Below are 27,194 nucleotides of genomic sequence, written 5' to 3' on the forward strand. Positions count from 1 at the left end.
TGTTACCATATGGGTAGCAAACTGGTTCACTGATGGAACCCACCTAGACAAAATAGGGGAAGCCACCTTAAGTAGTAGACCCATTACAAGCAGTGTACCCCAGGGATTGGTCTTGGGGCCTCTGCTGTTTGGGATATGCTTCTCAGAGATGCAGGCCAAATCTAGTGGGCTATGGCTGACCAAGTTTGCAGATGACTGCAAGCTGGGTGCTGTCATCAATTCCCTTAGTGATGTGCACATCCTCCAAGAGGGTCTCACCCAAACAGCTGACTGGTGCCAGAAACATGGCCTCAAACTGAATGCCGAAAAATGCATCATCATCCCTTTTGGGAAGAATGACGTCCCCACAAATTATCACAATGATAATAAGGCACTAAGCATGCAATCAGTCGTGAGGGGCAAACTGACTTTTGACCACCATATTGCCTCCATTGTATGGACAGCTTTCTACATGGCCCACCTCATTAATAAGGGTACCTCATCCAGGGACAAGGTGGTCATAACATCCCTGTATTCTTCCCTTATAAGACCAATTACTGAATACAATGCCCCTTTCAGCATGTACCTCACAAAGCACATGCAGCAGCTGGAGAGACCACAGATTCCTCACCTGGAGAATCCAGGGCATCAAACATCTACCCTACACAGATAGGCTAAAAACCTCATCCCTCTAGTCAGTCTCTTACACACTCCTCAGAGGTGACCTCTGTGTGGCATACAAAGCAATCTCAAACCCCAACCTGATAAGCCTGCTGCATATCCACAAGTCAAGCTCCACTCGAGTAACCCACATGAGAGACCTCAACCTGGTCTGTTCATAGGTAGGTACTAGGATATTGGCCCTAGGGCCTATACAAGCCTAGCCATAACTATTCCCTGGCTATTGCTTCCCCAAATATTTACTTTCCTAGACCCCTGTCTAGCAGGGCTACTGATGTGATACCCAGGGTGAATTTCCTATCTCTCATCAAATCATCAAGGTTCCTCTTGAAGAGGGCCATTGAGGCACTCTGCCCGACATGTTTGGGAAACCTATTCCAGAGTATGGGGAGTCTCTGGGTCAGGGACCTATCCCTCCAGCATGTTCTATTCATCATGATGACAAGGTTAAGATCCCTGGAGCGTGTGGCTTGGAGAGATTGGGATTTCTTTAAGTGTAGCATGTCCAATAACTCTGGGTTTGTCATGGCCTTGTATATTAGGCAGAGATCACCTCTGAGTAGGCGATATACAGAGTATAGCTGGAGTTTCCTTAGTTGGTCAGCATAAGGCATCTATTTTAGGCCTATGATTCTTTTTGTGAGGTATATCTGCGGCCTTTCTAGTTGTTGCAGGTGTCTTGTGAGGTACATACCAAATGGGGCATTGTATTCTATAATGGGTCTAATGAGGGATGAGTACAGACGGACAATGACCTCCTTTTTTTCTGGATGAAAAGCTCTTAGTGATGAGGTGTGCCACGTAGAAGGATTTACTAACTGTTGTGACTATGTGGTTATCAAAGGTGAGACCACTGTCCACCTGTGTCCCTAGGTCTCATCACACTTTCGGTGTTTAGTGTACTGCCACCTATGTGGTGGTTCACAAGTACGTGTTTTTTCCCAAAGGGGATAACGATACATTTTTTGGCATTTAACTTGAGCCCATGGCTCTGACACCAGGCATCTTTTTCGGTAAGGTCCTTTTGGAGTATATCCACATCATTTGGGGATTCAGTAATGGCTCCCAGCTTGCAGTCATCCACGAACTTTGTAAGCCACAGTCTCTTATTGTTGGCCTGCACTTCAGAGAAGTGGATGCCATACAAGAGTGGTCCCCTGGACAGAACCCTGCAGTACACCACCTGTCTGGAACTGGATTTGGAGTCGGTTACTTTTACAGTGTGTGTTCTTTCAGCAAGCCAGTTTGCAATACATCGAGTGATGTAGGGATTAATGCCCAGCTTAGTAAGTTTATCTATGATTCCAGAGTGGGGGATAGTGTCAAAAGCCTTGGCAAGGTCCAGGTAGGCTGTGTGAACCACCTTACCCTCATCCACTGCTCTGGAGACTGATTCAAAGAAGTCAATCAGGTTCATGAGGCAAGATCGGCTCTTCACGAACCCAAACGGGGTGCGGTCCAGTGTCTGTAGGTTGCCAATGTCTTTATTTATAAGTTCCATGATAATACGTTCCATAGCCTTGCAGATCAGGCTAGTCAGACTGATGGGACAGTAGTTCCCGGGATCCAAAGTGGATCCCCCTTGTGGAGTGGGATGATAGTAGTTGTGCGCCACTCTGTGGGCATGAAGCCTGAGATGAGGTTATGATTAAACATGACACATAGGTGAGGTGCCAGTTCATTTTGTAGTTCATGCAGTACACAGCCCGGGATGTCGTCTGGTCCCATGGATGCTGTATTCTTGGCATTGGAGAGTGCGTTTTTTACCCGAGTGGCCATGATTACCGGAATTTGACATTCTTTCGGTATTGAGATGGGCCCTTTAGGGGTGAGAGGGTGGTGAAGTTTGCACTGAATCTATCTGCCAGGATATTGGCAATATCCTTGGGATCAGTATGTGTAGTGCCATTCTGCTGTAGCCGAGTAGTGCCATTTAGATTCTTGACATAGCTATAGAATGCCTTGTGGTTGTCTTTGGAATCTTTGGCAATTTTGTTTTCGTAACTAGCTTTGGAAGATTTTATGAGGGATCTCAGCTTTCTACTGAAGCTGGTGAGGGAGTTTTTTGAATCCTGGGTTCTTCCTCTTTTCTGCAACAGTTTATTCCTTCTGTTGTACAGCTTGTTTATGGCAGGGGACCACCAGATTGTCTTCCTTTTTTTAGAGGACAGCATCTTGGTTCTATCTGGGATGGCTTGGTCCATGCACTAGTGAATATGCTCGTACAGCACCTTAATGTAGGATTCAGCAGTTGAACTTCCAGTTCCTATCTGCATGAGTGTCATGAAGTTTGTTACTTCTGACTTGAGAAGCATGAAGTTGGCTTTGAAGAATTTCTTTACAGAGGTTTCCTTAAAGGGGGGTGGGGGGGGGATGTGGATGTCTAGGGTGATTAGCTTATGGTCTGATCCGACTAACGAGGGGTGACCACTGATGTGGAGCATCCATCTTCCATGTTGGTAATGACCAGGTCTAGAATATTGGTACCCCTGGTGGGACTATGAATTAGTTGCTCTAGGGCGTTGGAATTTATGAATTCCAAGAATTGTTGAGCAAAGGTGTTGGTACACGAGTAGTTTTCCCAGTTAATGGCAGAGTAGTTGAAATCACCCAGTATTAGGGTGTTTGGTTGTATCTTAATATTTTCCAGTATGTTTAGAAAGGTGTAGTGAGAATGTTGGAGCATGGTGGGGGATCTGTAGCAAGCTACAATTTGTATTGCAGTCTTACCTAGTGTTAGTTGCACCTGGAAAATTTCAGATGCATTGTGTTGGGTAACAAGCCTGAAGGTGTGAATATCCTTGGGGAATATGGACACTCCTCCACCTTTAGTTTTTTGGTGCTGGTTTGGTGGCCAAAAAGTATGGTATGAGTTGTAGCCTGCTATTGCAGGGGTGCTCTCTGGAGCGTTGAACCAGGTCTCAGTTAATGCACAGATATCAATGTTTTCCATTTTTAGGAGAGCCATGAGAGAGTGCATCTTGAGGTTTAAACTTCTAGCATTGAGTAGCATTACCTTCAGATTTTGCTTGCTTGTACCTGTTACAGTGGTAGTTTTGTCCTTTGAATCTTGCCTAAAAAAGGCACTATAGGAGTGGCAACAGCCTTAGCCAGTAACCTGAATCCCAGGGGTGACAGGTGCAAATCATCTCTTGCAAAGCATTGTGGTTTGTCTATCATGTCATCCCAGGCAGACAGATACTTGATCCCCTTTGAATGACACCAGAGGCTTAGCCAATTATTGAATTCAATCATTTTGTCCTTCTACTGTGGTATCATTCTGAGCGATGGCAGGATGCTACTGAGGGCTAGGGTCATAACTGCCTGAGCTACATGATCTGAGCGCTCTTCCATGTCTCTTCATGTAGTCCAGGGAGGAACTTCTCAAGTCATTCACTCCAGCATGGACAATGACATAGTCATATTTGTACCTGTTGTGGAGTGACTTGAGTGCATGCATTATGTGGCGGATCCTGGCACCTGACAGGCAACTAACTGTAATTTTCTCCTTGTTCAGCCTGGTGAGTGGGACATCAGTGTGCCTGACTATAGAGTCACCTATGACTAAAGTGTTGTGTACATGGTCTTCCTTTAGGGGTTGCTGTTGGGTGGCACACTGGTGTTGTGAACTATGTGATGCTTTGGTTGTGTTTGGGGATGGTGGTGTTTGTTTGCATTTCAGCTTCGGCGGTCCTTGTTGCTTGGGCAGATTAATGTTAAGAGCCTCCACATATGTGGGTTTTGTGTTGCTATGTGTGGGTTTTGAAGGACTGTGTGTTGTTTGAGGTGTTGTGTGGGTGTTAACCTTCTCCTCTTGACTGTCTAGCACAGTCTTGGCTGGAGAGAGCTTTACTTCCAGTTTGGCTATGTAAGTGCATCCCTCGCAGGTTGTAGTGTTTGCTGGTAGGAAGAGAGGGTTATCTGTGTACATGAAGCAATAGCTGCATTGCCCCAGTATACCCCAGATTCACCAGGTGGACAGGAGAAATTACCAGAAGCTGACCCTTGGACATGCCTGGTTAGGTGCTTTCTTTGTGTAGTACAAGAGCTGTTTTCCCTTACTTTTTGGCAAAGTACTTGCAATTGTAGGCTGTCTAGTGCCTATGACTATTTTCTCCTTATTAACAAGGAGAGGTGAGTGCTTGTAACAAATTTAGGCTTCCTAGTGCTTTTGAGTGAATTTTAGATCAAGTGCTATTCTCAGGTATACAGAGTTTAGTGCTACTGCTGATAAATTAGCTAGTTCTAAAGTAAAATTCAAAGAGCAGACTTTCTGGCACCGGGAATAGTTTAACCTTAGCCCCACGGTGCTGCTCGGTGCACAAACACATGTATTTATGCTAGAAAGTTGAATGGGATAGAAATCAGCCCAAAATGTCCAATAAAATTGCAATTTCAGAGCTGGAACCCACTCCTTTAGTGTTAGTCAGTACAATGCTCCCACTCTCACTGGTAAGCAGTAAGACCTTCCTCTACCACAGCAAGGTCTGGCTAGCTCTGAACACTGAAACTAAAGTCCTGGAAACTGGACTATTCTAGTTAGAAAATATGACTTGTTGGCTGGACAGGTTTGTCTCCCAGAGACTCCCCCTTTTGTGGAATAGGCTCTCTCTCCACGTAAAGCACAGTACCTCATTAAACCTTTTTAAGCGCAACCTGGATGACTGGATGGGGAACAGAAAATACACTCCTGGGATTCCACCTATGTCCCTGCTGGACAGTGGCATAGGGTGCTGACTTATTGGAACATGGGATAAATTCTTGGCTAGGCTTGTAAGGGCCTCAGGGCCAATAGCCTAGTAACTTCCTATGATCCCATGTGCACATACTTTACTTGTTTCTACATCATTTCTGCAAACTCGATCTGAGGTAACCGAGACAGATGGATTCTGGGTAGAGGTAAAGCTTGAGAGATTTTGGCTGGCGCGAGTTGTAGTAACGGCTGAGTTGGTTTTGACATCGGAACCGAGCCCATCTGCAAAGAATGAATGAAGATTTGACAACACAGATGGAATGTTATAATAAATACATATCTTCTTTTCTTCAGTTACTTAACAGCACTTTTAAACTGACAGAAAAAGCAAGCATTCCATTTAAAAGTATGTTATGATCTCAAAACAGTCCATTAAAACACAACACTCCTAGCCTTAAAATAACTGTCCTAAAGAGGAAAGTAACAAAACATCAACAGCACTAAGAAAATGGAAATAATTTTTTCCCCAAAAAGGCACTTATCCGCCAAGCAAAGGAAAGTAAAAGCTGGCTGTCAATCCTTGAAAGCCTCAAAGAAGTGTATTCTTCATGGCGGTAAAGCTCTGAAAGGTTTTTCACCCAGACTTTTTAGTCAGCTCAGCTGGAGCTGCCTGACAGTTTAGGTGCATGGAAGGTACCCTTATGCTTTGGAAGCTGGCCGGCTGTTATATCCTTGGCAGGATATAACCCATATAGCGAAGGATACTACAGCAGTGATCAATGTGATGAACATCTGGTAAATGCTCACTATGCTATTTTGGGCATTCTTGCCTTACCTTTGATTCCCACATCAGGAGATCTCCAGGCTTATGGTGAAATACTTGAATCTGCACTGCTCACTGACATGTGAGATGCTGGTTGACCTAAACAGCTGGCCTACCTGGCCATATCAAGCATCCACCCTCATGAAAACACCTGTGTAGGGTCTGAATAGCTGCTTCCAGAAGTGGCTAGAGGAGATAGAGGATAATTTTGTTTTCCTTCACACATCCAGGCAGGTGTTTTCAATAAGAAATTAGCATCAGTAGCCGTGTTTACAAATAAACAGCAAAACAATATGGCAGCTTGAGATTTTCACCCTACACAGGACTCTGGATCAGATGTAGTGCACCCTAGCACTTCATAGTTGCTCAAAGAGTGCACATGCATAGCTTGCAATTTTTGAACAGGCGTACAAATAATGCCAGTAAAATGCAACAGGCTATGCTGACACTTCATGCAAGTGGTGTACTGCTTTGAAACATTGCAATTCATAGACAATAGCAGACTCTGGCCTCATTAATATGCATGTTGTTCAAATTAGCACTTATTAGTGACTTCTTACAGTGGATCTGTCATTTTAGATGCCAAAAAGTGCAGCAACAACAAAGAAAAATGAACAACAAACTCATATGAGCAGCTTGAGAGACATTGTGGAAGCAGAAAAGCAGCAGTTTCAAAGCAGACAGGTTGTACAATGTAGTCTACATTACTGTTATAAGGGATATATTAGTACTGTTAGACACAGGTAACAATCTCCCTGCTGAATTAAGGCAGTGTGGTCTGTATCATTCATATTTACATTTATCTGTAGCTTTACTCTGTCAGTTGTGTACCCGTTTACTGACAACCATAGCTGGGTATAGCAGCCCACTAAAAACAGAGTAGCCCCCCCATCTAGTCTAATGTTTTACACCACTGCCATATCCTGTGTACTTATGAGGAGAGAATGTTAAACATAATGAAGATATGCAGTAAAAAAGAAGGAGAGGCCCAGTTATGAAGTATAGGAGTAAACACACCAAGGCAAATGTCCAGAAAAAATGTAAACTCCTAATACTGCTAAAACCACACTGAAGGAGCAAAAAACCACTGTAAAATCCAGTATAAATCCAATGCTCTTTATCGTAGGTAAGTGCTTTCGCAACCAGCCCTGGTTGCTTCCTCAGACCAAAGACTACAAAAAAAACTTCATCCCAAACTTTAAAAGCCTTGAATCATGTGTCACATGACTATGACCAATTAATTAAATGAGTTAAAAGAACAAGTACATTCAAAATGCAAATACACTCAAAAAGCACAAAATTTCATTCAAGTCAATATATAAAAAAAAAAAAAAAACAGTGTATAATATAATGTAAAAGAAACATACAAAGAACATACATAAAAATACTAATTATATATATATATATATATATATATATATATTATATATATATATATATATATATATATATATATATATATATATAACCTGCTATACTATCTAACATACCGATACTACCCTATCTGTAAATCACTAATGAAACCGCTTTCTTCCTAATATTCAAAAATACTGTATGTATAAATAAAGAAAAAACATCTAATGTATACTATATTATATGTTGTCTAAACATAGTCTAAACTATAAAAATGCTAGTATAACCCTATCTATAAATCACAAAATTAAATATCTTCTTCCTAATCTTCCTACCTTTCAACACGGGTTTCAGAGATACATAATCATTCAGCCCAGGTAGCTTATGGGCTGCTAATATAAAAATCCATCTCAACTCCCTTTGTTCAGTTCTATTATTTAAATCTCCCATCCTAATGGTTTCAGTGACTGTGTCAATAATAGAAAAGTAAAAATAGTGATTCTCCCCTTGTTGTAACATGTGTTTAGCCAGTGCACTATGTTCCTGTTGTCTCCTAAAACAGTAAAGGTGGTCACGTATTCTCTCTCTATTTAAGGAGTTTATGTTTTTTCTGGACATAATGAAGATATGGTGTACTTACAATTTGTGAATGTGCCACTCTGCAAACGATCCCTGTACATAACTGTGGACTGCATACCCTGCACCCCTCATTCTGTACCCCTTTCCACAGGTATGACTGCAGGGGACTTCCACATATGTTACTTCTACAATTATATCCTGCCCCTCCCTTGCCAATCATGTATGTTTGTACTACCACACACACTCACTGTCAAGGATGTGCCCATCCAGTACAGTATGCAGTAGATCACTGTGAGGAACACAGCAGAGTCATATCCCTGGACAAGCTACTCCAACCAATATATCATATTACAACATACTGGGAGACTCCTGTGTCCAACACTTATGGCTCCTCCCATAGTGTACCCATCTCTGAGTAACCCAGTAATGATCAAATGAGCCAGCTTGGTGTCACTGTTTCCCACCTGCTGCTCCTACATATCCACACACACATGATTTTCCCAATACCCTGTTGTGCTGTTCCCCTAGATGAATGCATGTCTCCCAAATACAAGTTCAGCCCATCTTCGAATGATGTCTTCCTGCAGGCACTCTGGGCTGATGAACAATGCCTATGCATAACAGAGGGCACCCATCAGACTCTACAAGACCATATGGGGAACAAAGTGTTGCATGATATCAACGTTGTGGATGGGAGAAACAGCACTACACAGCAATTCTAGAAACACATAACGGTTATATGGGCTTTAGAGAAGGCATGCAACATACAGGCAGAACAGACATCAATGGGGATGGCCCTCTGTTATGTGCAGTACTCACATAAGATGCATTCTTGGCATCCCTGCATGATGACGATGAAGGGACAGACATTATATTGCAAATATAATAACGCCGAGGCCACAGGGTGCAACTAGCCTCACTATGCCTGTAATCTCTCTGTCTCCTGTGGCAACTGGCAGTATTCCCTTTCATTGAGGTCAGCCAGATTGGTACCTTTGCTGCATGAGACATGTAACAGCTGTGATCTGACTGATGGCAAGGATATTGCACTAACCACTGTCTATATGCTTCACAGGTACCTTAGGCATGCAAACTCAGACTGCCAGCATGGGTAGGCATTTCATAGTTGCCTGCAGGAATGCATCTTTCATTATCAAGTCTATCACTGAGCATGATGGAGAGCAGCATCACATAGTTATGCACGGTGTTCTGTATCCACACGACAAATCACTGCTGTGGTGATACCTGTAGAGGCTGGTTTAGGGTATGATGATGAATCCAATGTGCAAGCTGACTCACAGCCCCAGGACACACTGACAGTCTGTCTTCCAGCTGGGTGGGCCTATATCTACTTCTAGTGCGACACTGTAACCTCCCCTATATTCATTGCATAGAATGCACAGCATGGCATTTTGCTATTCCAAAGTGCAGGGCTGATATGGTGCAGTCAACAGTTGCCAATGCTGAACTTCAGATGACTAGCAATGTGCACATCCTCTGGAAAGACATTGCCCAAAACTGCAAGGCTCTCCATGAGACCATGCTGTCCAGGGATGCTTATACTCGTGTGCTCAGTGGAGGGGTGCATAATATCCCTTGCCATCTCTATGAGGGCATTAGTTAGTGCTGGCATTGCTTCCCTGTACCCCAGTGTTGCCCATGGCCATGGGTGTGTACATACTCAAGTAGGCCACAGTTGAAAACCATCACAGGGAACACAGCCTGCAACTGTCACAGTTGAGGGTGCAATTCATGTGTGACACCTCCTACAGCTCCAGTTTCATCATGTCCATACCCCATGAGATACTGGGGCATTGTACTTTCTTTGCAGGGGCCATGCTGCATTGTCTTATCACACCACTCACACTACTCCTCATTTCCACGGTCCCATTGCAATTCTCTATACTGGCACCCCTACCCATTATGTGGAGGACCTCATCTCTGGTAAAAAATGTCTCCCATCCCCATGACCCTCAGCCTCCATTTCCATTGACCAGTAGCCCCAAAAACCCTGGTGGTTTACACAGCCATATGTTCATGTGTCCGCAGGCACCTGTGCAACTGACTATGACTGTGACCCTCACCACCCTCCTTTCTGAGTTGCACATGTGGGGATGACTGAAGTACAGTGTGACCCAACTATACACCGGATAGCATAATCTTTAGATGACGCTGCATCATTTTGTTTTATGTGACATGACACTTCCACTGTGTACATGACAGGGCCCCAACAAAGGTGGATTAGACATTGATGCTTCACCTACATTGCTGCATATTATACACAGGGACATCTGGGGTGTGATTCTGAAGGGGACCCCAACAACATGAAGTCAGTGAAGCTCTTCCGTTGAAAGCAGTGAATGGTTTCTTGTTCTGGTTGTTTTTCCAAGTGTGTGTGTGTGTGTGTGTGTGTGTGTGTGTGTGTGTGTGTGTGTTACAGTACATCACAAAGTGAAGGAAGACACAATGTCTACTCATAATGTTGAGTCAATCAAATTCATGTTTTTTTATCATCAATCTATGTAGCTATTAATTTAACTATCTCCAGACCCTGCTCTCTTGTAGTGTTTATTGTGCTTTATTCTGAATGTGATTTACTTTTCTACTGCAGAAATTCTCTCTTTTACTAGTTACAAATCAGAAAAACACCCATAACATTTCTGTTGAATTTAAACATTTTAAATGGCATGTGCTGTGTAATAACCAATAGGCTATGGTTTCAGTGCTAAATGAGGTGAGTAATGCTAATCTATAACCAAACGAGACAGGTTATTTGGAGCAAAGAAAAAAGGGAAATTGGCTAGGAGTAAAATGCCTGCAAACAATGCTAACCTAGTACCTACATATAATCCTATTAAATGTATTCCATTTGGAAGGTATTAATTGTTTTTTTCCACTTACCAAAAAGCATCCTTAGAAGATATATGCTTTGCTAAGAGGTAAGATATGTTTATATGGTTTCACTGCAATTCTTTGAGAAGGTATACGAGTACAGGAGAAGCCCATTCCTGCTATGGCTTATACTGCAGAATAAACATCTGCAGATCATCAGACTTCTCTAGCAAACCAGCGTTTATTTCTTTAAATCCAAATCTGTGTTTCATTAGCAGCTATAGAACAAAAGAGAGCTCCCCCAACATAGAGTATTACCATAGTTAGGAAAATGAATGCATTACACTGCTTCAGAACACAGGCAGTCTTTCTCCTTGAAGCCAGATGATTTTTAGGTCACAAACCACGGACTATGAAGCTATATAACACAAAGTCCATCTTAACAAATAAAGACTTATTCAGACTGTGAAGAGTGGGTAAAGAAATGTGAAGGCTGCCAGCCTAGCCAGACAGAATTTTATAGATAATTCTATCATTTGTAAATATCATTGTAAGACACAGGCTTGTTGTCTTAAATGTAAAGAAATATTGTTACATGTGGAACTGGAAATAAATGTGACAACAGTGCACTCTACTGACCAATGTAAAGCATGTGGTGACCCTTTGATGTAGACAGTGGTGCCGAGGGATCTAGATGAAGAAATTCTTCCTATTGTTTTAACCAAGAGTTAAATTGCTAGATTTAAACATGCAAATGTATTTTTATTACTCTGCTCCTGACCAGCTGCAAGATAACAAAAGGGAGATGTTAAGAATGTAAATGCAGTTTCTGTTAGCCTGGGAACCCAGGGAAGTGTGAAGAATGATGTAATGTGTAGCCTGGGAACCCCAGGAAAGTGTGAAGAATTATGTAATGTAAATCGGGACTGCAATTTTAATTTAAACAGAGAGAACCAGAGAGGATAAAGCATTTTTGTCTTGACCATCCAACTCATCAGCACTCTGCCTGTTTTCTTATGTAAATTTATCTTAGACTTGTGTTTTCCTTTAGAAATAGCTAGGAACTAGAAAGATCAGACTATGTTTTTCTGTGATGTCAGAACTGTACTACTGAATTATTTTAAGTAGTTCTCTGTGATCTCTGAATTCTTGACTAGCACTGTGTAGTAAGAAGTATTGTCTTGTGTTTTTATTATTTATTATTAAATATTTTAAAACCTTTCAACTGTGGCTGTTTTGTGTAGAGATAATTAAAGCTTTAGAGTACAATGCATATTTATAGTGATTACTGTACTAAGTCACTCTAATAAACCTTGACTGTTTAGTTATACTACCAATTTGATAATAATATTGCACAGTAATAATTGGACACCCTTTTAAGGGCCTTTGAGTAACTGATAAATATTAGCTGGGTGGTGGCAGGCGGTACTACCGTATAGTCTGGGTAATAGGGGCACAGCTGGAGAACCTGTGTCAGCCTTTCCCAGGAGTGTCTGTGTGGTTACATAGACTCTTATCTCAAAGTGTGTGTGTTGGGCAGGGACACAAAGCACTGGTTGGGCAGAGAGGGTGCTGGAGGTTTTAGCTTGCCCAGCTAGGCTGAGATCTGGACCCTATAGCTGTGTCAGTGGGGAGTCTTACTGGGGACCTGGAGAGCAAGGCAGCGACCAGCCCTGGACTGACTGATCTCTGTGTGTTCTTAAGGGAAATTGCACTTTACTGTGAGTATTTGTTATCCTTTCATTCATATATGAAATGCCCTCTCTGGTGTTAGTGGTGAGGATTGACGCTCCTTGATTGCTGGGCCAGGGCATAGGCATCACATTAGTTGTTTGGCAGAAGTGGGATATCCACATCACATATTAATTGGTTGGCAAATACTAATTGGCTTGTAGTGGGATATCCACATCACATATTAATTGGTTGGCAAATACTAATTGGCTTGTAGTGGTGTTGTTAGAGTGAATTCCTGTAGCTTGTGTACAGTGAGCTTTGAAGGTGTCTTGTACTCTAAAACAGGCACGCAATGAAAGAGTTCAGATCACAATTGTTTTATTATTTCTTTTGTTAGTTTAGTCAGGGTGAGCAGGCAGCATGTCAGCAGAGGAGTATGGAAAGCTGACAAAGAGCCAGTTGGTGGAGATGTGTCAGGCTAGGAGACTGGTGCATGGAAACCTGACTAAGGCAGACCTGATTGCAGCCTTGGTTACAGCTGCATCAGAAAACAGCAACTGGGAGGACAATCGAACTGGCAGTGGAGATATAATACCGTCTGAGAATGGACAGCTCAACCTTTCTGCAGAGGACTTAAAAATCCATCTGGAGCTAAAAAGACTCGAGTTGGAGGTCAGGCGTTTGGAGACAGAAGCCGATGAAAAGGAGAGGCAGAGGAAGCATGAGAGAGAAATGCTGACTTTTCGCCAGAGTCATGGAGGTAATGGGGAAGGGAGTAACTGGACCCCAGAAGCACAACAGGTCAGTACATTTGTTCCACAGTTTAAAGAGGGGAATAATTTTGAAAGTTTCATTCATATGTTTGAGAGGGTATGCAAAGAGTATAGTGTTGACCAAAGGCTCTGGGTACGGTTCCTGACCTCCTTACTCCATGGTAAAGCTGTAACTGTATTGTCTAAAACATCTGATGTTGCATATTTTGATTATACTGCTGTAAAAATTTGTCTATTAGAGATTTATAAACTAACACCTGAAACGTACAGGAAAAAGTTTCGTGAGCATAGATGCAAGACAGATGAAAGCGTGTGTGAATATGTTGCTGAACTGAGCACTTATTTCCATAGGTGGGTGAGTGGATGTCAGGTCACCATTTCTGAAGGGGTGGCAGACCTTTTGATGAGGGAACAAGCCCTTAGCACTTTGCCTGAGGACATGAGGATCTGGTTAGCTGACAGACAATGTGCTACTTCAGATGAGTTGGGGAAGAAGGGAGACCTATACCTGGCAAGTAGGGCAGCTCTCACAGGAAGGAGACACCCATTACTGCTCATGGGTCTAAAGGAGCCCATGGTGGGCAGCAAAGACTGCCCCAACAGAATCTGCCAGTAGCAGGGGAAGCCACTAGTCCAGGTACATGTCCAGGAGTTAGGGTTAAATGTTTTGAATGCAACCAGTGGGGCCATGTGGCATACAGGTGTCTGCAAAGGCAAGGTGGGGAACAAAAGGTGAGGGAGCCAGTAAGTGGGAAAGTCAAAATGCCAGTGGTAGTTTGTCTCGAGACAACAGGGGTACTGAACTACCATCCTGCAGATGTCCTGATAGGGAAGGATTTGGATGAGGCAGTACCATATGCTTATGCAGTTACACGCGGTCAGGCTAGGAGACAAGCATGCGAGTCTGACAGCCTGGGGGAGACCCAGACAAACTGCATACTTGTAGCTAAGACTGGTGAGGTGGTTACTTCAAGGATGGGGCTACTCTGTAGCAGTGAGACTAAATGTGAGCCACAGCTGCTTGTGGGTACTGATATTCCCTTGGACAGAGTGACTGCAAAGGTAGAGGTGAATAGTAGTACCCAGGGTGACATTGAGGCACCACTGTCAGAGGATGCCAGACTTCCTGTGGAAGGGAGGTGGGAAGGGATACAAGGACAGAGATGAGACAGGCTCAGCTCTCAGACCCTATAATGCAAGGCCCGAGGCAGGTAGCTATGGAGGCACCTGATTCAAGGAAAGGGGGAATCTGTATACTGGGACAAAGGGTTACTATACAGAGAGTGGACCCCCGAGGAAGGGCTAGAAGATGAAAGAGTACAGCAGTTGGTAGTGTCTAGATCCTACCATCTGGCACTTCTAGCCATAGCCCAGGATATTCCCTTTGCAGGTCATATGGGCATAAAACGTACAAAGAGGCGTATTATGCAGAACTTCTATTGGGCTGGAATTTCCAGAGATGTAACTGGGTACTGCAGGACCTGTGAGCAGTGCCAAAAGGTAGGCAAGGCAAGAGACAAGGTGAGAGCTCCTTTGATGCCTTTCCCTGTGATTGAGGAGCAATTTCAGAGGGTAGCTATGGATATTGTGGGTCCTTGAGTACCCCAAGTTCCACAGGGAAAAAGTATATCCTAGTGGTAGTGGATTATGCTACACGATACCCTGAGGCAGTGGCTTTGTCCTCAATTTGAGGCAGAGAAGGTGGCAAATGCTTTGTTAGAGATTTTCAGCAGGGTAGGTTTCCCAAAAGAAATACTGACAGAGGTGGCAATTTCATGTCAGACCTGCTGGCTTGTCTGTGGAAGTCCTGTGGGGTGAAGCACATGAAGACCACCCCCACCATACCCAGACTAATGGTCTTGTTGAGAGGTTAAACTCTACAATCAAGTCCATGCTATGGGCATTTGCAGATCAGTTTAAGAGGGAGTGGGACAAATATTTGGGTCTATATTATACCATCGAAGTTTCAAAACTTTGAATGTTCTATTATTGACCCCTATTCAGCGAAAGCTGAAAATATCGAAGCAAGAGAAAGCCAAATGTTTTCCTAGGGAAAGAATTTGGTTGTCCATTTCTGTTGCTTCGGTATTTTCAGCGTTGTGGTGGAAAGTTACGGGTCTGATTCAGGTAAGTGTGCGATTGAGTGCGGGTTAGGTTAGTTAGGGTTAGAGTACGGGTTAGGTATGTGTGCGATTGTGTGGACGTGAGGGTTAGGTGAATTAGGGTTAGGCCGCTGGGTCAGGTAAGTGTGCGACTGTGTGTACATGAGGGCGGGACAGGTGAGTTACGGTTAGGGCGCGGGTGAGGTGATAGACCTTAGGGTTAGGATTAAGGTAAGTGGATAGTTAGTGGTGTGTGTATAGTTTAGTGTAGGGTTAGGTGTACGATTTTAGGTGTATGTGTGTGGATTGCTTTTTGTTTGGTGTGCTTGTGTTGTGTGTATGTGTTTTGGAACAGCGAATTTGCTGTTCTGTATGTTCAATGTTTTCAGCTTTCGCTGAATAGGGGTCGATATTAGAACATTCAACGTTTTGAAACTTCGATGTTCTAATATAGACCCCAAATATTTGCCCCATCTGTAGTTTGCTTACAGAGTTATTCCCCAGGAATCCACAGGTTTTTCACCCTTTCAGTTGCTGTATGGGCATAGGGTGAGGGGACCTCTAGATTTAATTCGAAATGAGTGGGAAAGTGAGTGCGAGTCTCACAAGGTGTCTGTTGTAGCATGCGTCCTAAACCTCAGGACAAGGCTCAGGGAACTCATGGGCTTGGCCCAGGAGAACCTGGCAGAAGCCCAACAACAGAAAAAGTTGTGGTAAGGCGGGAATGCTCGAGCTAGAGAGTATGCTAGCTGCAAGCAGCTTGGAAGGGACCCTACAATGTGGTAAGAAAGGTGATGTTAACTACATGGTGGAACTGCTAGGCAGACGGCAGGGGCACAAATTGTACCACGTTAACATGATGAAACCTTACCATGATAGGGAGGTCCTTGTGCTGAGCATTTGCAGTGGATTGCAGGAGGAGTCCGAGGGAAATCTGGGGACTGATCTCCTCAGTGAGGCTCGGGCTGACACCTCAGTAGAAGGGGTAGCAATGTCCCAGCAGCTATCTCCTACCCAGGTTCGAGAAATCCGAGCAGTGTTGCAGGAATTTGGGGATATGTTCACTGGGAAACTAGGGTGCAACCACCTGTGGCAGCACCAGATGGATACAGGACCCCAAAGGCCTATTAGGCAGGCCCCTTATAGAGTGCCTGACAGAGTCAAACAGACTCTGAGGAGGTGGTACAGGAGATGTTGGAACTAGGGGTGATTCACAACTCCAACAGTCCCTGGGCCTCCCCACTGGTGCTGGTGCCAAAGAAGGATGGCAGCACCAAGTTCCGTGTGGACTACAGGAAATTAAATAGTCACACAGAGTCAGATGCTTACCCCATGCCTAGGACAGATGAGGCCCTAGAGCTGCTGGGTGGGCCTAAGTATCTTACAACCACTGATCTTACCAAGGGTTACTGGCAGGTGCCCTTGACTCCCAATTCTAGACAGAAGTCAGCCTTTGTGACTCCTTTTGGCTTGTATGAGTTCACAAAGATGCCCTTTGGGATGAAGAATTCCCCAGGAACTTTCCAGAGGCTTGGTAGATGATATTCTAGCAGGAGCAGGAGGGTTTGCCCTTGCTTACCTAGATGATATTGTCATCTACAGCCATTCCTGGCCAGAGCACCTCCAGCATGTCAGGGAAGTGCTGGGCAGGGATGACCATTAAGCCGAGCAAATGTCAGGTGGGTATGGCAGAGGTCTCCTACCTAGGACATAGAGTGTGGAGTAGTAAGACAAGGCCAGAACCTGCCAAAGTGGAAGCCATTCAGGCATGGCCTGCACCTGTTACCAAAAAGCAGGTGAGAGCATTTTTAGGGACAGCGGGGTACTATAGAAAGTTTGTCCCCAGTTATAGTAACATAGCTGCTCCCCACACAGGCCTGACAAGGAAAAACAGGCCAGATAAGGCAGTGTGGACCCTAGCATGTGAACAGGCATTCCAGAAGCTTAAAGAAGCTTTGGGAGCCCCCCCCCCCAGTGTTAGCCAGTCCAGATTACAGCAAAGAATTTGTTGTTCAGGTGGATGCTTCGAACTATGGGGTGGGGGCTGTACTTAGCCAGATTTCTTCAGTCGTAGGGTCCAACCCAGGGAGGAATGCTATGCAGTTGGAGAAAAGGAATGTCTAGCCATAGTGTGGGCACTGCAGAAACTTCAGCCTTATCTGTATGGAAGGAAATTCACTGTTATGACAAATCACAACCCTCTAATATGGTTAAACAGAGCCAGCCAGCAAAAGGCCAAGTTGCTAAGATGGAGCCTAGGGTTGCAAGCATATATGTCAGTGCAGCACTGCAGAGAAGGAGGTAAGGTACACTCAGATAGACCTAACCCTCTCAAGCAGCGTTTCTCAAGGGTCACTTGTAAAACTAGCTCGAGTTCTCCGGGGGGGGGGGGGGGGAGCTATGTGAAGAGTGGGTAAAGAAATGTTAAGGCAGCCAGCCTACCCAGAGAGAATTTTATAGATAACTCTATCATTTGTAAATATCAATGTAAGACACAGACTTGTCTTAAATGTAAAGAAATACTGTTTCATGACAACAGTGCACTCTACTGACCAAAGTAAAGCATGTGGTGACCCTTTGATGTAGACAGTGGTGCCGAGGGGTCAAGATGAAGAAATTCTTCCTATTGTTTTAACCAAGAGTTAAACTGCTAGATTTAAACATGCAAATGTATTTTTATTGCTCTGCTCCTGACCAGCTGCAAGATAACAAAAGGGAGATGTTAAGAATGTAAATGCAGTTTCTGTTAGCCTGGGAACCCAGGGAAGTGTGAAGAATGATGTACTGTTTAGCCTGGGAACCCCAGGAAAGTGTGAAGAATGATGTAATGTAAATCAGAACTGCTATTTCAATTTAAACAGAAAGAACCAGAGAGGATAAAGCATTTTTGTCTTGACCATCCACATCATCAGCACTCTGCCTGTTTTCTTATGTAAGTTTATCTTAGACTTGTGTTTTCTTTTAGAAATAGCTAGAAACTAGAAAGATTAGACTAAGTGTTCTTCTATGATGTCAAAACTGTACTACTGAATTATTTTACATATTTCTCTGTGATCTATGAACTCTTGACTAGCACTTAGTAAAATGTATTGTCTTTGTGTTTTTATTATTTATTATTAAATATTTTAAAACCTTTCAACTGTGGCTGTTTTGTGTAGAGATAATTTAAGCTCTAGAGTACATTGCATGTTTATAGTGATTACTGTACAAAGTCACTCTAATAAGCCTTGACTGTTTATTTATACTACCAATTGGATAATAATATTGCACATTAATAACTGGACGCCCTTTTAAGGGCCTTTGAGTAGCTGATAAATATTAGCTGGGTGGTGGCGGGCGGTACTACCGTATAGTATGGGTAATAGGGGCACAGCTGGAGAATCTGTGCCAGCCTTTCCCAGGAGTGTCTGTGTGGTTATATAAACTCTTATCTCAAAGTGTGTGTGTGTGTCAGCTACTTCGGCAGGGACATGAAGCACTGGTTAGATAGAAAGGGTGCTGGAGGTTTTAGCTTGCCCAGCTAAGCTGAGATCTGGACCCTATAGCTGTGCCAGTGGGGTGTTTTATTGGGGACCTGGAGAACAAGGCAGCGACTAGCCCTGGACTGACTATGACCTCTGTGTGCTCTTAAAGGAAATTGCACTTTACTGTGTGTATTTATCTTTTCCTTCATATATGAGATATCCTCTCTGGTGTTATCGGTGAGGATTGAGGCTCTTTGATTGCTGGGCTAAGGCACGGGCGTCACACAGACAATGCAAGATATCCATCTCATGACAAAAAGAGCAAATAAAACAGCTCTTAAATGCTTGATCCCATGCATGGGTTCCCTCAAGTTACTTACGGTATGATCCCAATCAATATCACTACAGGTAATACATAATTGTTGACCATGGGATGTGTAAGGCCAATATAACACCAAATAGGATAGGTTAATTCAAGCACCAAAAGGGAAACTGGCTTGGCTTAAAATGGCCCACAAGGGTAGCCAGCCTAGTACTTAGCCATGAACTTATAAGATACAGTGTTGAGTGCTGACTTCCCATAGCCACAGTGCGACAACTGCATATATGTATGTGTATATATATATATATATATATATATATATATATATATATATATATATGGTAAAATATAGTATCAAGCAGCACAGATGTCAGTCTAACAGCCCCAATCTTGTAATCATTACACAGGCTGTATCAAAATATCCTGCACAACAGCCAACACTTATTCATTCTGTCAATCTCTTGAACCGAAGGACAGCCATCTTATCAATTTCTACAGCCTATAAATGTAATATTACATTATCCTTTAAAATCACAAGCCTAGGACTAAATCAGAGTGCACACTTCAAAAATAGACAAGCCATGTTCAATATGAAACTGGTCCTAATAGCAAACTAAATAAAACACTGAAAAATGATGCCTGCAATATATCATTACATTTTGCTTTCAGCCCTTTGCTCTTTAGCATTTATTTTACAGAAGATTAGATATATTTATATGGTTCCCACCACTTCTAAACCATCCAGTATTATATGTCACACATTTAAGAGACATATGTCACTGCTTTCAACATTCACAAACATCAGTGTAATTATAACTGTGACACTAAAGTGCTTTAAACATTTCAGTAAATGGTACTATAATGTATATACTGGAGACGACAGTTTTCTTCAAAAGCCTTTATAGGTTCATAGGCTGGTACTAGGATATCGGCCCTAGGGCCTATACAAGCCAAGTCTAGCCATAACAATTTCCTGGTTATTTCTTTCCACAGTATTTACTTCCCTGGACCCCTGTCTAGCAGAGTGACTTGACGTGATCCCTGGGGTGAATTTACTATCTCCCATCCAATCAGCAAGGTTCCTTTTGAAAAGGGACAAAGAGGTGCTCTGCTTGACATGTATGGGCAGTCTATTCCAGAGTATGGGGAGTCTCTGGGTCAGGAACCTATCCCTCCAGCATGTTTTGTTCATTGTGATGACAAGGTTTAGATCCCTGGAGCGTGTATCTCTATGGGATTGGGATTTCTTTAAGTGTAGCATGTCCAACAGCTCTGGGTTTGACATGGCCTTGTATGTTAAGCAGAGACTGCCTCTGAGTAGACAATATGCGATAGTGTATAGGTGGAGTTTTTTTTAGACAGTCAGCACAGGGCATCTGCTTTAGGCCTGTGATTCTTTTAGTGAGGTATTTCTGCGGCCTTTCCAGTTGATGCAGATGTCTTGAGAGGTACATACCAAACGGGGAGTTGTGTTCTATAATGGGTCTAATGAGGGATAATTACAGTGGGACAATGACCTCCTTTTTTCTGGATGAAAAGCCCTTAGTGATGATGTGTGCCACACAGAAGGATTTCCTGACTGTTGTGGTGATGTGGTTATCGAAGGGGAGACCACTGTCCACCTGTGTCCCTAAGTCTCTTATCACACTTTCAGTGTTTAGTGTACTGCCACCTATGTGGTATTTCACGGGTACATGTTTTTTCCCAAAGGGGATAACTATACATTTCTTGGCATTGAGCTTGAGCCTATGGCTCTGGCACCAAGCAACTGTTTCTTTAAGGCCCATTTGTAGAATATCCACATCATTTGGGGATTCAATAATGGCTCTCAGTTTGCAGTCATCTGCGAACTTTGTTAGCCAGAGTCCCTTAGTGTTGACCTGTATTTCAGAGAAGTAGATGCCAAACAAGAGCGGTCCCAGGACTGAACCCTGATGTACTCCACTTATCACTTGGCTGGAGCTTTAGAGTGTACATGCAAAATTTTAGATGGAAGGTGCCCTAAAACTATGGAAGCTGGCTGGATGTCTGATCTTTGACAGGATATAGCTTAAGCTACTGCAGCAATAATGTAATGATGAACATATTCTGATAGTAACTTAAATATTCATTATTAATTATTATTATTTCAGTTACTCTGGGTGTTGTAACTGCACTTATGTAACCGTATAGTTGCTGTTTTAGGTGCACAGTTTCCTGCGCATGTGAACAGAATTCAAACATAACCTTCCAAAGAAGCACAAAATACCACACTGTAAGCAAATATGAAATGCACAACATTGCATGTTTACCTCTAAAAGTTTTAAGTATTGGTATTGGCTACCTAAAGCTATTAGGTACAATGTGTTTGTATATTGGAACATGAACATGAGTTATGTCCAATCACTGCCAGTAACCAATAACTTTAAAATATACTCACCCTAACCATAACACCATCCTGAATCCTAAAACCATATTCCAAACTCTAAAAATCTGCATCCCTAAATGTAAATCTAACCCTGAAACTCCACTCCTATCCCTGAAATGCATCCCTAACCTTAAAACTGTACTCCTAACTAAAACTAATGTCTTTTGGCTTTTCCCAGTTAAGGGTCGCCGCAGCGGAACTCCGGACTGCTAATGATTGGCAGTGGATTTTTATGGTGCTGAGGTGCCAGCCCGATACCCAACCTTCAAAGAAGGCACACCCATTCACACAAGCACCTACCTGCATGCCTTTAAACATCACTCGACCGCGGGGAGGACATGCAGACTCCACACAGAAGAAGCTCCAGCCGAGAATCGAACCGAAGAACCGCTTGCTGTGAGGTGACAATGCTAACCGCTGTACCACCACGGCCAGTAAAACTGTACTCCTAACCAAAAACAATATTCATAACCCAAAAGCTTTTATCTTTAACCCCAGCCCTAAAACTTTACACCAACCCTAATTCTAAAACTGCATCACTAACCCTAAACTCTAACCTAAATCCCCCCAAAACTTTAACTTAAAAATATTACAGTAAAGTGAATTGCTGCTTTGCCTACAGTGCATGCATCACGTTTTATCTCTGAAATGGCACACTGTTTACATTCTCATTATAACTTGTGATTATGCTACTTCCGCACAGTCTCTACCTGGTAGCAATACCTCACACGTTACCACAAGAATTTTCCAAAGATGAATTACCAAAATCCAACTTGAGCCTGGCTTCCACACCCAGTCCTTGTCCATGAGCTAGTTCAAATGACAGCAGCAGTGCTGATTTTGCACTCTTGGCAGAAATTTCTGTAATCCTTCTTAAAGCTAACCGGATGGTGACAACTGCATTCTTCACGGCTGAAAAGTAGGCTTCTGTGTAAACTGTTTAGCTTGTCTTCACTCCAAACAGTATATGTCTGAACTGTTTGGGACCCCTACACTGTGCATGTGTGTATGTCCCTAGGGTATAACCTAGTCAACCCTACAGCTAAGATCTCCATTACTACCAAGAATTTATAGCATACAAGGATGATTCCTTCCTGTAAGCAAACTGACTACATTAATGTCTCCTAAATGTTGAAGTGATGCCTATGAATGTATCCATGTAAATGTTTATACATTTGCACAAGTGTCTAGAAATGTTACCAATGAAAGTACACATGAATACAGACAAAAATTAAGTTCCTGTACTTCTGCAACTATAGTATTCATACAAATCTTTCTACATGGATGGATTCCCAATATTTCCATAGAAGGAACATGAAATGTATTTGCTTTCTATGTGACATCTTTTAACTAACCATCATCAGTTTATAAGAAACAGGCATAGCTACCAACTGTCCCTGATTTAGCCACATATTTTTGGTCTCTTCCACATAAAAAGTGATTTTTTTTCTGACAAATCATTGAAATCTATTATCCTTGTCATATTTTGGACTTTCAGACTCTCTATTGCTCACATAATATATATATATATTAAATGCAAAATACGGTATTCTATCAACATTCCAAGTAGATAAGAGCTATATTTAAAAACTGTTTGAGTCTGGACTTTTGTGTCCCTGATTTTTGAACTAAAAAGACTGTGTGCTACGATACAAAGATCTGCATTAGGCAAATTGGTCTTTGCAAGTCAAAGATGGACTCATACTTCTCAATTGTCCCTGATTTTGACTCAAATTTTAACTGTTCCTCCTAAAACTGGTAACTTTTGCAGAAAAAGTGGTGAATTGCCTTTAATAAATAATGGCAGTAATTAGAGTTATGGACTTCTTTTATTTAAAAACTGTATATGAATGCACATTCTCTTATTCTTGCAATATCTAAAGTTAATAATGCTTATATTTATTTATTTCAGTTTGATTACCGGGAAGGTCCACTGGGCTTTGGGGCCTGTTTTCAGTTGAGGCCCGGGGAGAAAAGCTCCACAAAAACAACAAACAATATTGATTACAAAAGAGTTCAGTCAAAAATATAACAATAGATGAAACAGGATTTTACAAACAGCCTACAATAGAAAAGTCTAATGGCAAAATAGTAACATTAACATTTTTAGTTAGGTTTCAGCACAGAAAGAAAAAAAAATGTAGTAAAATGTTTTAGGTTAGAGAAAGCAGGAGGTAATAACTTGAGGTAGGAATATAGGAGAGAAAATGAGAAAAAGAAGGTCAGCCTAGGGTGACTTAGCAATTGATTCATCAAGTAAGAAATATAAAAGTGGCCTATATAGCTAGTATTTAGGAGAGACAAGAGAGAGTTTAGTAGAGAATGGAAGTTAGCCTGGGGAGAAGGAGGAGGATGGTTTGAAAGGAGTAGGATGAAGAGTGCAGTTACAAATTCTATTAAGATAGAGGTGGGAATGAAGTAATGTTTTGAAGTTGTTTAGGTTGTGGCAGGATCTAAAAGAGGTGGGTAGGGCATTCTATTTTTTAGCAAGGGTGAAGGATAGGAGCATTTGGCCAGCTGGACGCTTGGGTTTTTGTACAGTGATCAAGTTTTGATGAGAAGATCTAAGGGATGTAGGAAGGCTATAGGGTAGAAGAATGTTGGAAAGAGCAGGACAGCTAGTTGGATGGAACAGTAGTTTATGGGCTATGGTGAGTTGGAAAAAGGTCAGTTGATTGGGGAGTTCAAGCCAATTTAGAGAGTGGAGGGGAGAGCAGTGATGAGTGATGGACTTGGCATTAGTAGCGAATTGGGATATTTTGTTACAGCATTGTTCCAATTTGGAGGAGAGACAGGATGATAGATTAGTGAGCAGAGGAGCGCCATAAAGTAGAGAGGGAAGGAAATAAGTGGAGGCGAGGGTTTGCCTAGTGGAAGGAGACAGAAAGTGGTTATTTCTGTACAATAAGCTCAATTTTAGGATTAGCAAGTTTAGCTTATACTTTAAAAGTGTCCCTGATTATTTGTGCATTTGTCCCTGATTTTGTTATTTGTCCCTTACTGGCTGAGAGCTATAAGGATATTTTAAAATCTGAAGTTTCTTCTTATTTTCAGGCATCAGTACTCTACACAGTCCTTTAGATGTATATCGCCAAATAAAAGTTTTCCTTATGTATTTTTTTGTTTGTTTGTTTAAGATTTGCATTGATTTTCAAGTTGATGGACATTACACTGTATTTCGATAATTTATTTAATTCCCTCCCAAACCTATTATATTTTTTCTTTCTATCTGTTCTTCAACAGAAAACCTACTATTTCGCCTTAACATTTCAATTGTCTTTTTTAGGAGGAAAAATCACCAGCTCAGATATATACTTTTGAAAACCACTATATCATCCGATTACCGTTAATGTGGCCCTCCGACTTCATGCACGAAATGGGAACTGGGGTTGATACCGATTTTATTTTGCAAAGATTATAACACTGCAGACAGTATCAAGTCCTACCTATTTGCCCAAACTCCCGGTCGTCCTTCATATCATAATGACAACTGGTCTTATTAACGCCATTTATCCACCAGAAAAGAAAACTTCTATCCCTCGACCTATGGCTGAGTAGTTTACCTTGGCAAGTCTTGCCTAAACCAAAACTTACGTGGTAAATAAATTTCAATGAAAACATTCTGCTCGACACCAGTAGCCCAACTGCGAATCGTCAAGCTTTCTTGGCTGCACTGGCTGAAGCACCAAGCCCCGCCCATACCTGTGTTTCAAACCCAGTATCGACGCGGAGAGATCCATCCATCCTCAACTCCTTTTCTCGTTTTGGTACTTAGTATTTTTTGCATATGGGGTCGTGGTGTCACTTCAAAAGATCTCCCGCTCAAACCTAATCAGGTAGGGTCACGGGTTGCCCTAGATTTTTTGTAGAATCGCGAAACAAGGACGGTTTATATTTAGTGGTGTTGATTGCTGCGGCAATTCAAAAATAAGGTAATTATGAAGAACTGCTGCACGTTGTTGTTCTGCTTTTTTTTTTTTTGCCTTTTCGTGGTTACTAGAAATACAATTCTTATACTTATGGAGACCCCTTGACGTTGTCTTCTTGTATTAATAAGTAACCCCGTCGCCTGTTAACTTTGGTGTTTAAGACATTTTGGTTATCCCCCACCGAAGCATCTGACTGTAACTCTTCAAAAAAGCGGGGTAACTTAAAAATTGGAACGAAGTGAAAATATTTAAACTGTAGATGTAGACAACTACACACTTATGCAATATATATTCTAATGTTATCAGAGGGTATCTTCCAGGTTGTTACTAGCTAGGTTGCTTACACAAATATATTTGGTGTTGGGGGGGGGGGGGGTATTCCTGTAACTGCCCTATTATGACACAAAATCAAAGCAGACCTAATCCTATCCCTTCCTGAAGCCCATACCATTAGAGCAGAACAATGGGCTTTGAAATGTGAAACACTACCCTTCAAAAGTATATATAAATGTTGCATGCCCACAAATGGTTTCAATAAATTTGAAAAAAAAAAAAAAATGAAGGTCAAAGGTTCATAGGTAGGTACTAGGCTATGTGCCGAAGGCATTTATAAGCCTAGCCAGAATTTGTTGGCTTTCCCCTCCCCCTTAGATTAGTTCCCTGTGCCTCTATCCAGCAGAGCCACTGAAGTGATCCCCAGGGTAAACTTTCTGTTTCCCATCCACTCGTCAAGGTTTCTCTTGAAGAGTGTTAGCGAGGATCTCTGCTTAATGTAGATTGGAATATTGTTCCAAAGCATGGGAAGTCTCTGTGACAGGAATCTATCCCTCCAGCCCGTCCTATTTATTGTTGTGGTGAGGTTTAGATCCCTAGAGCGCGTGGCTCGAGGGGATAAGCTTTTCTTTAGGTGGAGCTTGTCCATCAGTTCTGGGTTGGACATGGCCTTGTATGTCAGGCAGAGATCACCTCTGAGTAGGCGGTATGCAACCGAGTACAGCTGGAGTTTCTTCAGTCGAGCTGCATAGGGCATCTGTTTGAGGTCAGTGATCCTCTTGGTGAGGTACTTCTGTGGTCTTTCCAGCTGTTGCAGGTGTCTTGTAAGATACATCCCAAATGGGGCATTGTACTCTATGATGGGTCTGATGAATGATGAGTGTAGGGGCACAATGACCTCTTTTGACCTGGATGCGAACCCTTTTGTGATAAGGTGGGCCACGTAGAAGGATTTTCTAACCACTTTGGCAATGTGATTATCAAAGGAGAGTTTACTCTCTACTTGGGTCCCCAGATCCCTTATTACGTCTTCCGTATTTAGGGGACTACCACCTATGTGGTAGTTTGTGGATACTTTGTTTTTTCCAAAGGAGATGACTATGCACTTTTTGGCATTTAGCTTGAGGCCATGATTTTGACACCAGGTATCCGTCTCAGTGAGACCCTTTTGGAGGATGTCTGTGTCAGCTGGAGAGTCAGTTATAGCCCCTAATTTGCAGTCGTTTGCGAACTTGGTCAGCCATAGTCCTTCTATGCATGTCTGTACCTCTGATAAGTATATGTCGAACAGGAGGGGTCCTAGGACTGAG

The 27,194-nt window shown here is 42.5% G+C and overlaps 1 protein-coding gene across 2 annotated transcripts in view; it reads right to left on the reverse strand.

Annotated features, from left to right (window-relative positions):
- LOC122807237 (nuclear pore complex protein Nup98-Nup96-like) overlaps positions 1-25,493 on the reverse strand; it is an 87,479-nt gene extending 61,986 nt beyond the window's left edge. The window contains exon 1 of one of the 2 annotated variants that reach the window (XM_044078317.1): positions 25,277-25,493. The gene's annotated coding sequence lies outside the window, so the exon portion shown is untranslated. The other variant, XM_044078318.1, reaches the window with a different exon arrangement.
- Between the last annotated feature and the right edge of the window lie 1,701 nt (positions 25,494-27,194).

The sequence above is a fragment of the Protopterus annectens genome, chromosome 7.part0 (genome assembly GCF_019279795.1).
Source record: "Protopterus annectens isolate FY-2018-M chromosome 7.part0, PAN1.0, whole genome shotgun sequence".
NCBI lineage: Eukaryota > Metazoa > Chordata > Ceratodontiformes > Protopteridae > Protopterus > Protopterus annectens.